Source organism: Quercus lobata, chromosome 8 (genome assembly GCF_001633185.2).
Source record: "Quercus lobata isolate SW786 chromosome 8, ValleyOak3.0 Primary Assembly, whole genome shotgun sequence".
Classification (NCBI taxonomy): domain Eukaryota; kingdom Viridiplantae; phylum Streptophyta; class Magnoliopsida; order Fagales; family Fagaceae; genus Quercus; species Quercus lobata.
This window is the reverse complement of record NC_044911.1, coordinates 21,429,929-21,439,960: the sequence shown is the minus strand read 5'-3', so window position 1 is coordinate 21,439,960 and position 10,032 is coordinate 21,429,929. Positions and strand designations below refer to the sequence as shown.

The window sequence follows — 10,032 nt, the reverse complement described above, 5'->3', positions numbered from 1 at the left end:
GCTGTAATTTTTAATTTGGGGTCTAAACAAGCTTGTGTGTTTTCACACAAAATCTGAGCTTTCACTCTCATATTTACATGTAAGTTTGAAAATAAACATTAAATAAATGTGATAATGCCTACCAAAACTAAGATAATATTGTACTATTAAGCTATTATCTCACACCACCACCAAACCACCCCCCACCCCACCCCAAACATGAACATTGCTAGTTTCTAGCAATCACAAAACTCATTAAGTCCACACTAACCATTCCGTATTATCTTTATCTTTAGCTTTTGTTCTCAGGCATATTTAGTGCATTAACTGGACAATATTCCTTTCTTAATTTTTACAATATAAGTGAAAGACCTGGGTTTGAAAATCTTGAAGCAGTACATACGTGGAAGATCCTTACTTTTCCAAGGTGGTGTGGTAAGAATGCTCAAAGGGGCTATATAATTATTTCTTATTCCTAGATGGCTATCAATTCAAAGGTAATTGGTTGTGTTCCACAAAATTTTCTTTGATCGATGTCAATATTACTAAAACTTGGTTCAACATCGTTGTGTCCTGTCAATTTCGACTTGTTTTAAGTAATGCGATCGATACAAGAATTAAAGTTAGATGCAATTATAGTTTTTTTCTTTTTTCTTTTTTAGATAAGTAAATAGAGAGTGAGTTTCTTGCTATGTATCTCGTTGGTGGATTCTTTAGAGTGGTGAGTATTGCTATCATTTACTTTGTATCCCTTGTATGGATTTCTTTGAGTCGTGAGTATTTTCCATTAATTGTGAGTAGTAATAGAGCCAAAAATTTACTTAGAGGTGGAAAATTTATAACTAACATATATATATATATATATATTACATACTTTAGTGTTAAAAACTCATAAAAAAAATATTTATTATATTATGCTTGTAAATTTTTTCCTTGTGAAAATGTTACTTATATTTCTCATATATTGATTTTCATTACTTAGATAAACCTCAACTAGAAATATTTTAGTGTTAAAAACTCATAAAAAAAAATATTTATTATATTATGCTAGTAAATTTTTTCCTTGTGAAAATGTTACTTATATTTCTCATATATTGATTTTTATTACTTAGATAAACCTCAACTAGAACATATGTCAGTTTTTGTTAAACTCATAAAATCATTAATTTATAACAAAATTTCAAAACATATATTTTGTTTCCAGCCAACTTTAATGAGTCTTTTTTAATTCTCCTCTAGTCTTCCTCCCTCACCCTCAATTCAAACTAGCCATCATTAAGGCTCCTAACCTCCCACTAATCATAATTTGATATTTGAACTCAATATATGGGCAAGTTATTGGGTTACACCTAAAGCCCGCTATCAAGCCCGGCCCAATGGGCCTAATTTGAAAATGGTTGTTCACGTGGGGAAGGGACTATGATATGTCTTTTTTCTTGATTTGATATTTGAAATTCAATAATAATATATTAGATTATTGAATTTAATTGATTCATGGTTGTGTTAGTTATTAGTTATTATAATTTACACATTAGTAGTTGATATCATAATCCTCCTTATTATATAATTCCAGTTGCTAACCCATGCAATGCACTGGATTCATTAAAAAAAAAAAAACAATATTGTAATTATCAATTGCTGCACCAAATCAAAATGCGTCAAAACTCACTAATCAAATAATACAACTAAATGGAGAAGACCCAAGCATAACATAAAATCTTCACTAATTCAAATATTAAATACTATCAAACCTAGTACACTATGTGCTTGTGACCAATTAAAAAGTATAAAGACAAATAAGGGATAAAGAAATCCTGTATGTTAGCTCCATAAAAATACATACATTTTGAAAAAATTAATACCACTACCATAGGTCCATTGACAATGAAATTATTTTCATAGTTACATATATAGTATGAATAAACAAATTGCAATAATGATCGCAACCTTATTTTCATAATAAATAAATATAACATAGTTACTGATATGGATAATATTGCAAATATGAGTACTCATTGACGAAAAAGGCATAGAGTGACATACCAAATAAGCTCGTCGGTCTTACTTGTGGCCATCTACAAGTGACGACAGTAAGGGAGTCTATAGCTTGAAGCTAATGAGGTCAACTTGGGAGAAGATGGAAAGCTGACAACACTGAAGGTATGCACGAGACTGTCGGTTTTGACATAACCTTACTTGGCCTCCACGCATGTATACAAGTAAATATCTTGTACCCCATGCTTAGAAAGACTCCTACAAGGAAAGGGTTCCGCAAAATATGCTCATAAGGATTCCTATAAGGAAAAGACTTCTAAACCAAGGAAAAGATGTCAACTCTTTACTACTATAAAAGCCCCAATACCCTCATTAACCAAGGTAGGAATAATTCACCCTAGCTCTAGCACTCTAGAGTTGTGAGAAGTTCTAACTTGACCTTCGTAAGGTATTTGGCCGGCACCACACCGGTGCACTCTACTAGGTCTTCTCTTTTTGTGTTGTGCAAATGTTGTTTCGAGCACGTGAGGACTGTGTGCCTTACTATTGATTTTTCGGCATCATCAGTTACCAATGTCAAATTCTTTTTCTATAACTCAAAAAGAGTAGAGAATATAATACAACACATCTGCATTATGTAGAAGAGTACATCATATAATTATTCAACATAAAACATTGAGTTCTATAAATTGTTATTAATTTGTATTTCAAATCTCTTGTTAAATAAATTAATGACCCAACCATTAAGTCCATCAACACATATTTGGTAGCTATGTAAATGCAATAACAAAACTCAAAACAATAGAAGAGACATCTTCATGGGCAATGTCCTATACAGCCTTATTAAGTGCATCCCTTTTCAGAGGATCCAAATGTCCCTCATAGTGAAATAATTGGCAAATGGCCAATGAATGTCTTTGCATTTCTCTCACGAACTTCACACCAAATTTTCCCATTACATATTTAATCAACCTCAAAGCCTGCATAAAATTAAAGAGTAATTGGAGTTATAATTTTATAAATTATATTTTCAAGTGACAATCTACCAAACACATCTGTCTAAATCCACATATCCAGCTAACTTTCACAATCTAAGCAATAATTATGTCAAAAGCTAAGTGTCATGTGTTAGATTATTAGAGCTATTTATGTCAAATCAATTTCCATTCTCAAATAAAAGACAATGCATTGTCTAATTCCTAGTTTTATAATATTGAAATCAAGTTAGAGCAAATACATAGCATTCTGCTCATAAGTTTCAACCAAATGACAAAGAAATAATTAGGGTTATAAGAAAAACCAATTTTTGCAGCTCCTTTCATTTGGTTATTTCTTATCTATTCATTTAGTAGTTCAACTATTCAAAGAAACACCTTGAAGAACTTGCTTTTTCCATTGCTCAAATACACAATGGAAGGCCTTGCGCTCCTTTTGTTTCTACATTGGACAATGACTCCCCTTGAATAAGATGTCTGCTTCAAAAGTAACTGTTAAGAGATGTGAGCACTTTAACAGTACTTCAATAATCATCAATTCGCATATTTTAAAAAGTATCATGCAACGTAAACTTAACATGACTCATAATGTTCATAAATCATGGTTAAGAAAAATCTAATGCACCCATGTTCATAAGAAACTTACCATGATACATATAGTTCCTTTAGGCAACCAATCATAGGTAGGGGGCCATGCAAGCAAATCCTTCTGCCAAGGAATTCAGTACATTCTAAGAAACAAAAATGTTATATCCCTCATAACTAAAAAGCAATGCTCTAGCTATATACTACATTCTGTTTCTAAATCAATTAATGAAAAAGCATGTAAAGTATTTGTCATGGTAAGAACATGGAAACACATACTTACAAAGATGCCCCTAAATCAATGTCATAGTTGTGAAGCTAAAATTTTCTTAACAATGACTTATGAACAATTATGAAGCATAAAGGCATATACTTAGTGAAGTATTTCATTTTACCCATAAACAAAAATAAATCATTAAAAAAAACTTTTTCCAAAATCAATTACATAGATAACAAATACTTAAAAAGCCTTGACTATATTGTTCAAGAGTTTCTCAAAATTATCAAGGGAAATAGAAACTCAACCACAAAATCTGGATTGTTCTCATTTTGCAGCAGTTTCTAAAGTTGTTCATCTTTACCTACCATAGGGTAGGCAGATTGCTGTAACATGTAGGCTTTGTCCATTTTCACCACCCTTTCTTCTACCAAAGTTCCTAACTTGTCCGGTAAATTCATCTACTCGGCTGCCCTATTTTCAATTTATATAATGGTGGTTAGGATGTTGATCAGTGTTCCACCTAGTTCCTTAAGTTCCATATAGGTTCTAAAGTAAAAGCTATGTAAGCAGAGAATTGATCTTTTAATATACTTTGGGATTTACTAGTAGTGCGGCTGTGTGCTCATAGTGAAAGTCCCCATATGTAGAATCCCACCAAGACCCAGCATCAAACACCTCACAAGCACTATTATAGAGACTCTTTTTATCATTTTGTCGAATAAAGAGTAATCTCCGGTAATTTGAAATTTTCAATTTAAATTGCCACAATTAAAAGCACAACCACCATTCAAATTCAATAGCCAAATGGGTCATTTGAATCAAAACACAATAGTTGTAAATTGTAGAAATCAAAAGGACTACAATATGATTAGAGCACCTCACCTATGTGAACTGGGGACTGGAGCTTGATGCATCAGTGACTTAGGCTAAGGTCTTGTGATGGATATGGTGGGTGAAGGTAGCTACACTATCAGTGGAAGCTATGGTCATGGGTGGGACTTAGAGAGAAGGAAATTAAGGAGAAGTTCTTGCGTCTGATTTGTGGGTTTTGGGGAGCTTTTGCGTATGCATATTGGTTTAAGGAAGGTCGGAATCGGGATTGCAATGTAGTTGCTGAATGATAATTATTTTTTTTTTTAAATTAAAAAAAAAAAATGGTTACATGGATAACTGTGAGGGCTGAAAAGAAATTGGAGGAAGCTGATATAGAGAATGGTGTTTGGGGGAAGGAGAAGGGTAGAGAAGATTTAGAGTTGTGAGGATATCAAGTTTGATTTTCAAAATTGTGGAAAAAATTTGGGTTTTTTTTTTTTTTTCTTCTTTTTTTAATGCTGATCTGTAAAAATGTGGGAGCTCTAAAAAAACGTCAAATATTGATAGGAGACTTCAATTTTATAGTATGCTAGCATTACTCTTCTGCGTTGCACGGTTTTGGTTATAAACTTTTTGAATAATTTTATTGAAAAATAAAAAATTAATAATCACTTGAGTACAGATCATATAAATTGTATATAAAGTATTGTTCTTTGGATTCAAACAATCACACAATATATTATATGAAAAAAGTTCCTAAATTTAATAATTAAAAACCTAAGGAAACTTAACCAGAGGTTTTTCATTTGCCAATATATTTGTAGTACATCTAAAATGTGTTATGCACTTGAAGAGTATAGATTGTATGGTATTTTGTTTTTCAAACCTTTAAAGGGTTACGTTTTGATACACTAATGACCTCTTTTATCTAAACGGAATCTCCTTAAAAATGAGTGGAGAGTCATGAAAATTCAATATTAAAGGAGTCTTAAGGGATAAAATGGATATAGACAATTGTTGGAAAAAATTATTAGTTCAAGCAAATAGTTGCATGATCATATTAAGATGTGAATTCCTTTTCATGATGTAGATTTACTATTACTTGCTAATAGCAATCTTGTGAAGGAATATGTCGTTGATATTTATAACATGATATTTTAAAAATATATATTTTCTTGAATACTATTTAAATGTGTTGTGGGTGATAAATACAGGTATGGATATCGATATTTGTAAAACCAAAATAAAAATTAATTACATTGAAATTTAATATAATAAAAAAAAAAAGCTACATGCTCATAATATTAGACAATTTCTTTCGTACACATATAATATCATTAACAATAAAAATAAAATTGAGAAATAGTGACATAAAATTTTACTACACAAGAAAATTAATTTAATCTAATAATGCAAGTATAAATGTAACACAAATACAAATGGAACCCTTTTTGTAGGAGAGAATACAAAATTTGATCATTCTTAAATAATATTTATAGACGTTTATATAATAGATTTCATGGATTTAAAATTGCATTTATAACTCATAAGCAAAACCTTTATTAAAAAAAAAAAAAAAAAACAAATAAGAGAAATACATGCTTGTAATAGTGTGGATGGTAGGTTTGATAAAGACTTCTACTATGGATTTCACAAACATCAAATTGCCTAAGTAATAAGGGAAAAAAAAAAAACAAACAAACAAAGGAGAGTTAGATATATAAACAACATAGAACTTGTATAGAGAATGAGAATTAATTATTGATAATGGGGAGAGAAAAAAGAAGAAGTTGTGCCTACGAATATATAAAAATACACTAAAAAATTAGAATATATATATACACACACACACACAGAATTTCTAATTGTGAGGAACTTAGATTTCTAATCATTCTAGAAATTATAAGAAAAGAAGTATTAACTTAAGATGTATTTTTATACAAAAAAAAAAAAAGTCATATGGTCATTGAACGTAATGTAAAAAAAAAAGTGTGAATGTGAATGGCAATAAGGAAATAGGATAGACATATTTTTTTAAGTTATAATCAACTTAGAAGTTTAAAGTTATCTGAAAAAGAAGAAGTTAAACTCAACATAACTTTATCCAAAAAAATGATAAAGTCATAAAGGAAAAGTTGATAATAACAAAATAATATCTATAAATTTTTGCAGATGTAGTATGTTGCTTTTATAAAAATAAAAAAAAAAATAAAAAAAAAATTAAGGATTAGATGAAAATTTTGGATTGTAATCAAATTAAGATAGAATTTGGATTGTAATCAAAGTAAGATTTTTATCAACTTAGAAATTATAGGGGAAGAAAAATTATATCTATTTTTTCTTAAAATCTAAAAAAATTTATGCAATTTGGTGAAACTACTTGGCGCAACTACGACTTCTAAACCCAATTTTTATTATATAGTATATGATATGATATTGATTAGTGTTAAAAATAAGTATTATTTGTGTGAGGGTGAAATAAGCCGAGTAGGAGTGTTGAGCCATGGGCCATGCCCGAGTTCCTATAGGAACCCGAGGATGGTCAAGAGGTTTAGTAAGTATCGAGGTTACTAGGCCGAGTTGAAGGAAAAATGATAGTGAGTTGGTGATACCTCTCAAGGAGCCAAGCTTCCTTGGGAAGGTATTACGGAAGGTTGGAACCCGAATGCCTGGAGGACATTGTACAAGGAGCAATCATACTTCTGAAGATAAGCTTCAAGGAAAGGAGCCAATAGTAACTTAGGAAATATTTGAGAAGAAGGCTGCTACTACCACATTAAATGTTTTGCACCTAACCAACTGGCCACATTTATGTGGAAATGACCCCTGACTAGGGATAGCTCAGTTCATAGCTACTCACAAAACTTCCAGGAGGTTTTTGATGGGACAAGCATCCAAAAGATCCCCTACGTGATCAACAAGTGGAAGACTGGGATTGAAAAGGATAGGACTATACAAGGAAAAGGCCCCCATGAGAAATGGGGCATGGAATCTAAGAGAAAAAAAGTGAATGCCTTGTATTGAGATAAACTTGTATGAATATAAGAATACTTCATCCTCAGACCTGACCGAGGAGTGTTTTTTTCTTCAAATTCTGTTTTCTTATCTTCTTGGCATGAATCCAATTTACTGTGGCCCATACTTGATTTGCTGAGTCTTTTACTTGTAAAACTCACTCTCTAACAAATATATTGTGTTGGGCTTGTTGGGCCATCATCCATTTTTAGTGGGCTGAAGGCCCAGTCCTTACAATTTGGTTTTTATTTCAATATAAATAAATTAGAATTGTGATTAGAACACAACTGAAAACTTTGACTTTAACCACATTCTAGGCTACCACCTGATTGATGGGGTGGATTTGTGATTGGACTTGAAGGTTATTGGCAAAATTTTCAATTGTTAATAAAAGTTTTTAAAAATCAAGAGATTGATATCACAAAGGAGAGGGAAATGGGTTCTAAAACAAAGGCACACTACAACTCCACTTAAAAGCCATGGTAACTTTTAAGAAAGGGTGGGGTAAGTTATACTACACACAACACACTCTCTTAAGCAATGTGGGACAATTACCCATTCTTTTTTTTGAGAAACAAACACACACACACACACAAGAGAGAGAGAAAGAGGTTCTAACACAAAGGCATTGCCACAACTCCACTAAAAAACCATGGTAACTTTTAAGGGAGGGTGAGGTAAGTTATACCACACACAACACATTCTCTTAAGCAATGTGTGTTCGATATCATCACCTTGATTAAGGATTTTAGTTGTTGTTGTAATTGATATTTTAATATTGTATTAGTTTGATATTTTTAGTTTATTTTCTGAGATTTTAACTTATAAAACCAAGATCTCGACTCCACTAGATTTGGGTTGAGGCATGGCATGTCAGAAAAGTATCAATTAAATAGGTCATGGAAGTGTTAACTCTTTCCTAGGAAATACAATTCAAATTTGGCCAGAAATATTGTAGGTCAACGTTTAGTTCAATTTACATAAGCAATTTCCTCATAAGAAAATTTAAAAAAAAAATAAAAAAAAAATAAAAAAATAAAAAAATAAATAAAAAAAAGAAGAAGAAGAAGAAGAAGAAGAAGAAGAAGAAGAAGAGAGAATTTACATAAGCAAATCACACTATTATAAGCATATGATATGATATGAAAACCATTGAAACGATTTCTCCCATAAAAAATGCAGACTGAAATAATATCCCACACCGAAAGTATAGACAAATACGGAGGCTAAATGGGACTTCAAAACCAAAGCAAAGTTGCAAGACCAAAGCATCTTTGCGCTTGGGGCAATGACGCAGCTAGTGAGGTTCTAACCGAGGCGCGTCTATTGCTGGTTGAAAACTATTTCCAAACCCCCTCTTAGGCCTGGGTAAAGCCCAGGCCTTCGAGAATTTCTGGAAGGGCTCCCAATTGGGTAAAGCCCTACAATATTTAGTTCAAGCTTTGCCTCTGAGGTATCGTTGGTCGAAATTTGGTAATTTTTCAATTTCATTAACGGACCTTAAATTACATGTACTGCTTTTTTTTTGGAAGTGAATTACATGTATTGCTTCTAATTTAAGAGGTGCGAATAATCTTCTCAAAAATAAATAAATAAATAAATAAAAGGTGTGAATAACATATATTTTTGTATATTATTATATCAACGAAAACTAATTTAAGTATATTTTAGTCATCTAGGACTAAATTGATATGGTACTAAAATTGAATATGTAGTTTACCCTATAAAATATTTATTTATAAATAAAATTAATGAAATTATTTTAAAACAATAAAATATTGAATTTTATTAAATATGTTTTTTTTATAATATTTTTAAATTGATATGGTACTAAAATTGAATATGTAGTTTACCCTATAAAATATTTATTTATAAATAAAATTAATGAAATTATTTTAAAACAATAAAATATTGAATTTTATTAAATATGTTTTTTTTTATAATATTTTTTGTCAATGATTGGGTCAGGTTTTACTAGGATTAGTGCCAGAGAGTCAGAATTGAAAGATTTTCTTTTTGGTTAAAAAAGGATATTGCAATGTCTTGGGACAAAGCCTGTTTGGCAATCATCCACCGAGAGAAGAAACAAACAAACAAACATCATTCCAGTGGTTTTCGTGCTCACCTTAGTCCACTTTAACTTCTCCGACCTTGTTAGCAAGCAAAGATTTCATTGTTCTTGAGTTTTAAGACCCATGGTATAACATAATTCTCATTATTAATAAAATATGTTGTGAGTTTATGTAAAACACTTTATTTAAGAGGGAAGATATATTCAATCAAATTGGCATTTTGAGAGAGGCATCAATACAATCTCACTCATTCTCATTCTCATTCGTTTGGCCCAATACAACAAAGTAGGTTGAAGTTGCGGCTCTCACATTCATTTAATGATCTACACACCCAAATGTCTCAATTCAATGTTGCCAT

At 31.1% G+C, this 10,032-nt stretch overlaps 1 non-coding gene across 1 annotated transcript; it reads left to right on the top strand.

The window, feature by feature from the left end:
• The first annotated feature begins 8,872 nt into the window (after nucleotides 1-8,872).
• Nucleotides 8,873-9,023, top strand: LOC115958633. Its single transcript, XR_004084567.1, has one exon. It is a non-coding gene; the product is annotated as a U4 spliceosomal RNA (small nuclear RNA).
• The last annotated feature ends 1,009 nt before the right edge of the window (nucleotides 9,024-10,032 follow it).